This window comes from Mastomys coucha, unplaced genomic scaffold, assembly GCF_008632895.1.
Source record: "Mastomys coucha isolate ucsf_1 unplaced genomic scaffold, UCSF_Mcou_1 pScaffold20, whole genome shotgun sequence".
NCBI classification, from domain to species: Eukaryota; Metazoa; Chordata; class Mammalia; order Rodentia; family Muridae; genus Mastomys; species Mastomys coucha.
This window is the reverse complement of record NW_022196903.1, coordinates 109,262,258-109,269,234: the sequence shown is the minus strand read 5'-3', so window position 1 is coordinate 109,269,234 and position 6,977 is coordinate 109,262,258. Positions and strand designations below refer to the sequence as shown.

Sequence of the window (6,977 nt, the reverse complement as noted above, 5' to 3'; positions counted from 1 at the left end):
TGTCTTTTTTTTAAATGTCTTTGGATAGTTGTAATTACCTCTTTTTTTTTCCTAGAATTTTTCTAAAGCCTGCTGTAGAGAAAGAAAAAAAAAGCTTTCATCCTGTTACTGGGTCATTCCCCTGTAGTAGTAGGCTGAGAACATGAGTGTAGATGTGAAGGAAGGCATGATGAGCAAGCGGTCTGCTATTTTCACACCGTGTGTTGGTAGAGGCCTGTGTCTGGCTCATTGTCATTGCTCTTTAGTATCCCACGGTGCTTTGAGCTTCATCTCTTTGCCCTCTATTATAACTGAATTTCCATTTATGTTTGCTTTTGCACACGTTTCTTTGCCAGATCCAATTCTGTCATGGAGCTTTTTTCTGTTATTGTTAATACAGTGTCCTTTACAAGAGAATAGACAGGTATAGAAAATAGCCCTAGAGCAAAAACCTGGAGCTCATCTAGTCCAGCACCACAGGAAAAGAGACAAAACAATCCGCAAGGATTTTTGGTCCCTAAAACAAAATAATGGATGTTTTCTCTTTAAAATGTACGTTTTGATTTTAGCAGATTTAAGCTTCTAAATTTTGAATCTTAATTTTATTTTAACTAAAATTTAAATTTAATTAAAACTAAAAGAACTAAATTTTAAATAAATTGCATTTATTTAATTTTATTTAATTTTAGCTTTATTTCAAGTTAAAGAAATAGATCTTTATAGAGTTCCAGGAATAAATAAATAAATAGAAAAGAGAAAGAAAAAAGGAAAGAGAAGATTACATTAGGTCCATGAAGTTCTGCCAGAATCACCTGGCTCTAGTCCCATTCTGCGCTGGGTACTGTTATATTTTCTAAGGATGAAGGTTTCCTTTTCTTCACTATAACTTGGCCATGTGTTGTTTGGAGGGCTGTGACCTATTTCGTTGCCCAAGCTCAGATATTGTCCTTGGACCCCTCCTCTCACCAGTAGGCACAGCCAAGTTTCCTAGCAGGGTAGAGTGGGCACAGAAGCTGTCTACTGACACCTGCCTTTCTGCTGACTCATTGCTTATGTAAGCCTTCAACACAGCCATCCATACACCCTCTAGGCTGGGAAATAGGGACTGCCTGTTTACTCTCCTTGAGCTCTTCCCTCAAGCCTTTTTGTTAACATGGTCCCTAGATTTCATTGCAGTGAATAGATACACCCTTTTTCTCATTTTGAATTGCTGCATTTTAAAACTCTATTTGCATCTCTCCCTGATGAAATTCCCATCTGTTCTCTTGGCACATGAAACTTTCAGAAATAGTGTTTTCTCTTACTTCTTGCCTGGTTAAAGTAAGGACTTCCTTTTCTATCTTTGAGGGCTCAGTTTGAATGCCTCATTATAAGAGCCTCTGAACTTTCCATGGAAAGTAGGAAGGTTTCCTTTTTCTGTTACTGCTTTCCTCAAAATACCCTGTTCTTTTCTTCATGGTGGTCTCCACAGTTGACATAGTTGGGTTACTGGCTTCTATATTTCTGTCACTTGCCATTCAACTGTGAGTCTCAAGAAGACAGAGATATTTCATTCATTCGTAAATACCCAGCAAATCACTCAGTGAAGCTTACAGAAGGACTGGTGGACAATAACATGCACACATGCCAGGGTGAAAGCAAACAGGATGAACAGTATGGAGAAAGCCCATGTGATGAAGGTGAAAAGTAGAGAATATACATTGAAGCTTGGAGAGGTGGGGAGGGTTAGATGCAGGGCCTAAGAACATGAGATTGCAGAGGCCACATTCAGATTCGTGGGGTATGGAGGGTCTGGGGAATGTTTGAGGGTTGTTGATTTGGATGCTGGAGCTTCATGTGTGCTTAGGCAGGTACTGTACTACCTAGCTATACCCCAGCCCCAAACTCTTATTCTTTATTTTGAAAACTGGAGGGCTAAACCTGACAGTGGCAGTGCACACCTTAGTCCCAGCACTCTGGAGGGTAAGGCCAGCCTGGTCTACAGAGAGGGTTCCAAGGTAACCAGGGCTCCACAAAGAAACCCTGTCTTGAAGAAGAAAAAACAAAACAAAACAAAAATTTGGAAGCCTGCTAAGGGGGTGTAAGCGTTCCCTTAGAGTTGGATTTTTCCTTTCCTTTTTTTTTTTTTTTTCTCCTTCAACTCCACAGAGAACCTAAATGAATACAAGTAGATCCTTTAGGACCTACTGTCCAAAAGAGAGGCATTGAGAATGTGTCCTGAGATGGGGGCAGTGGGGATGGTTACAGAGCATTACACACTCTGATGAAAATTTGGTGCGAAGTTGATGAGACTTGGTGTCGAGTTGGGTGTGGTGAAAAAGCAGATGATATCAAAGGGGCTGCTGAGCTGTGGTACACTTATTTTGGCTTGTGTAACTTATGGACAGTAATTACTTACTGTGCCTAAGTTAAGGAAGAAGGCTTTGGAGAGAGTTCTGATAGGGTTATGCTATACTCTTCATTCCAAGAGATTAGACTATTACTACTGTGAAACTTTCAGTGATGATCTTGGGAATACAAGGTAAGACAGTAGTTTTGACCCATAGTTTGCAGTTTGTCTCTTGCCATAGCCTCTCCTTGCACCGTGCTGTTATAGCCTCAGGTTTTACTCTTGTCATCCTAAAGTTCACTTCTGTGCCATTCCTTATTCTAAGCTGCCAGCTGGAAAGGTCTTTCATTTTTTCTGTCAGAAACTTCTATTGAGGCTCATTTCATCTTCACCTCCAAGAAGTTTTCTCTGTTTCCTTTCCCTTGTTTTGCTGTGTTTACATTTTTGAGACAGTCTCTTTAAGTTCAATCCACTTCCTTCGGCTTTCCAAGTGCTGGGGGTATAAGCCTGCATTGCCATACTTGGTGCTTCCAGGGAACCTGTTGGCCAAATCTACCATGTTGTGTTAATTGGACCTTCATTTCCGTGGTAGTTAGGTTTCATTGGTTAGATCATCTGTTCTTGGAGAGCAGAGATTCAACCTTTATTGAATTGTTTTTACATAAAGAAGCAAACAATAACTATAAAATTAATTGAATCATATAATATGGATGTGTGCATGCATGTTTGTTTACAACTCACATTTACAGTGTCTATCACAGCACCATGATGTGCTCCTGCGTCTATCCCCATCAGGTTCAATAACCCTATCAAGACAGTCCACATCTTAGCAGAAACAGCTCAGATAAAATGTCTTTTAAGAGTTTTAAAAATAAAAAAATTCCTGAATTTGTCCTTTTCACATTTTCTTTTACTTTCTTTGTAATTTGTGAGGAAAAATCGAGGTCTTGCCATTATTTACCATTTGTAAATGAGTGACCAAGAGAGGATGGGACAACATCCATGCTAGCTGGTCTTGTTCCTGAGCTTCCTCTTTTGCTTTTCGCATCACTTAGAGTAATTCCAGAATTTGTGCAGTATCTTTCATTGTGGTTGTTATTGACATTTAAAATGAAGTAACTCGATGAGCCTAGTTGTTTATACTTACCTCTATTCCCAGCATTTGTGAGGCCTCTGCCACTGTTGTGTGACTTTACCTGCAGAAGTGTGAATAAATGTCTGTTCACCCTAGCTTAACACCAACAACAGACCAAAAAAACTAAGCCACATTCACCTTGGTGAGCCTACTTATAAAAGTATGGGTGATATAAAGGCAGCCGTGCCACTGAAAAGCAACCCTGCGGGACAGCTGACAAAAGCGTGACAGCTGACAAAAGCGACATCGAAGCACCTGCCTATTAGGGAGTCCCCTGGAGAGTTCTCCCTCCCCCTAGCCCCCAGTGATTATTACTGCTTCAATAACCTATAATCTTGAGAAGTACTAAGTTTGGCCCTTCTAAATTTCCTTAGCTTTCCAAGTGTTACAAAGAACTTCCTTCCTAAAAGGAGGGTTTCAGTTGGAGGAAATAGCTACACAGTGAGTTTATAGGCAACCTGGGTTACAGATTGAGACCCTGCCCACCCTACCCAACTCCAAAAACCAAAACAAAATCACAACAAAAGAGCCAGATGAGTGTGGTATTTCATCAGTACTATAACATCAGTACTGGGATGCAAAGATAAGAGAATCCATCACCAAAGGCAGCCTAGGCAAAAAGTAGAAGTTCTGGCTCCAGAGCAATAGGAAAGGAAGGAACGAAGAGAAGGAGAGAGGGCTGGCACAGAGAGAACAGAAAGGAGAAGAATCAACACTGTAGTGCAGGAAGGATGCCTGTGGCTCTTTTCTTTATTTTGTGTGTGTGTGTGTGTGTGTGTGTGTGTGTGTATACACACACACATAATATGTATGTATATAACTTTTTTAAAAATATATTTATTTTATTTATATGAGTACACTATGTCAGACACACCAGAAGAGGCCATCAGATCCCATTACAGATTTGTGAGCCACCATGTGGTTGTTGGGAATTGAACTCAGGACCTCTGAAAGAGCAGTCAGTGCTCTTAACCACTGAGCCATCTCTCCACCCACCCCACCCACCCTCCGTGGCTGTTTTCTAAGGGGAAGAATAGTATCTGTGTCCCTCTGTCAATCAGTACAGGTCCTCCACCCCCACATGCAGCCACACACTATTGTATGTGGAATGTAGAAATGCAGAAACATAATAGAACCTTCTCATTTCAGATTCCCTCACAAAGACAAGCATTCTGCTTGCTTTTTCAGATGTCTGAATAATTAAAATTTCTTGTCATCTTAATTGATATCAGTATGCCTTACCTAAGATCTTCTGGTACATTAATGTTGGTGATTTCTTACGTTTGTTAGGAAGTACAGATAACTTCATTTTAAATCTCAGAAATGTTTATGTAACTTGGTAAGACCCCACATGAAAATTTATAAAAAGACTGCAGCTAGTTCAGTGGTAGAGCACTTGCTTAGCATGTGCAAGGTCCCAAGTTAGAGCTCCTGCACCAAATAAATTAGATTATATCCTTTATGTTCCTGTTTGAGGAAATCAGTTTGTACTTTGCTATTACAGGTTTTGTTTGAGGGAAGAAAAATAAGCAAATCTGGCCATTATGTTGCATAAGAAGAGGTATAATCAAAGTAGTTAATGTTTCTAGGATCTTTTTTGTTATTGTTGTTGTTGTTGGTGGTGGTGGTGGTGGTTTTGGTTTTGGCTTTTTGAGACAGGGTTTCTCTGTGTAGCCCTAGCTGTCCTGAAACTCACTCTGTAGACCAGCATGGCCTCGAACTCAGAAATCTGCCTGCCTCTGCCTCCCAAGTGCTGGGATGAAAGGTGTGCGCCACCACTGCCCAGCTTGTTTCTAGGATCTTTAAAATAGCAGATAATCCTGTTCAGATATAGAGAAAGTTGTTAAAACAGGCACAAACACCAACAGCAAAAGTGTAAAGATAGTTGTTAAAGCAGGCAGATGTGTAATCACTTTATTCTGTTGTATAGGAAAGTTCTCTGCCAAAAACGTTGTCAGATTGCATATTTGTTTTGTTTTTTCCAACATGATTTGTAACTATATAGCCCAAACTCGCTTTCCAAAATTCTTCCTGCCTCAGCCTCCCAGTTGCTAGGACTAGAGGCATATTTTCACTAAAACTGACAAATGACTATTTAAAGGTCCTACAGCACTTGTTTTTTATTCTAAGATGCTCTAATAAGCCAAGAAAAGGATTTTGATTGTTAAAACAGGAAGAAAAATTGAAGAAAGTGATATAAACAAAACAAAAACAAACAAAAATGCCCCAAAACTCAATCATTTCAAAGTTAATTTTTTTATTTCCTTCCAGTGCTGGAATCAAACTGAAGGCCTTGCTTAAGCAAGTGCTCTGACACTGAGTTTAGACCAGTCCAAAATTACTCGCCTTCTAAAGCAAGGAGCAGGAACAGTAGCAGGACAGTAGAGTAACTGGCTCCTAATATCATGTGCCACACAAGGGAAAAATCCTCTTAGCCCTGCATTGTAACAGGAGCAACAGGAATTACATTGTGGCTCCACTTAACCTCTCACCACACTCTCACTCTGCAGTCTAACTCTCTAAATCACTTCTGATTGTATTGTGTGCTTCCTTTTGCCATTTCCTTAACATTATCTCTTCGTTTTCTTTTTAAGGAAAATAATGGAGTATTAGCATGAAGTACACTAGGACGTAATTGATAGCCTCATAAGATAAAATTCACAGAAGTGCTTGAAAGGAAGTATAGCATGACTCCAAGTGTTCATTCAGCAGATGTTTATTTAACTTCTGTGTGCTAGAAAAAGGGAATCAAGTTATAAAGAGACAAGAAATCTACCTTTAGAATAGTCACAAACCAGTCGTGTACAAGGTAAATTTGAGGCAGGGAACACTGTTTGACTTGTCCACAATGGGAAAGAACATGAATTAGTTGGCACATTGTTTATAATGGTAGCACAACCTGGAAGTTGCTTAGTATTTAAGAGAGGTGAAGGAAAAGGAGAAGAGAAGGGGGTTTATAACATTTTCTGAAGGAAGGGAGAAAATGGTATGTTTATAGGCTACAGATTTTGATCTTTCAGAATAGAGGATATCCTTGGTGAAAGCTCAGGGGCTCTCAAGCTAGAGACAGAATCAGGAAATCAGCAGTGAGTCCTTAAGCACCTACTTAGTGCAGTTCACAGTTACTGGTTTTTAGAGAAACAAAAGTAATAATAGAATGTGGAAGGCTAACACAGGAGGAATGCCACAAACGTAAGACCAGTCTGGATTACCATAAGTAAACAAAATACAGAATCCTAACCTCTATGAACTGTACATTTTAGTTTCTGATGATAGAAAATATCATAGAAATATAAAAATTCCTAATATGCAAGAGTAAAATGTATATATACAAAACCAAAGTCATGTTCTGGAACAGTGGTTCAGTGGCTGGAGCACCTACTGCTCTCCCAGAGGACTGCAGTTCAGTTCCCAGCACCCACCTGTATATCTAGCTCCAGAGGATCCGACACCTTCTGCCTCTTCAGGCCCCATGCACGCACACACACACACACACACACACACCTCTCTCTCTCTCTCTCTCTCTCTCTCTCT

General features: G+C 39.9%; 1 protein-coding gene across 3 annotated transcripts in view; it reads left to right on the top strand.

The window, feature by feature from the left end:
* The window catches only part of Tmcc1 (transmembrane and coiled-coil domain family 1), a 188,179-nt gene that overhangs the window by 148,962 nt on the left and 32,240 nt on the right, over positions 1–6,977 (top strand). The window lies entirely within an intron of this gene.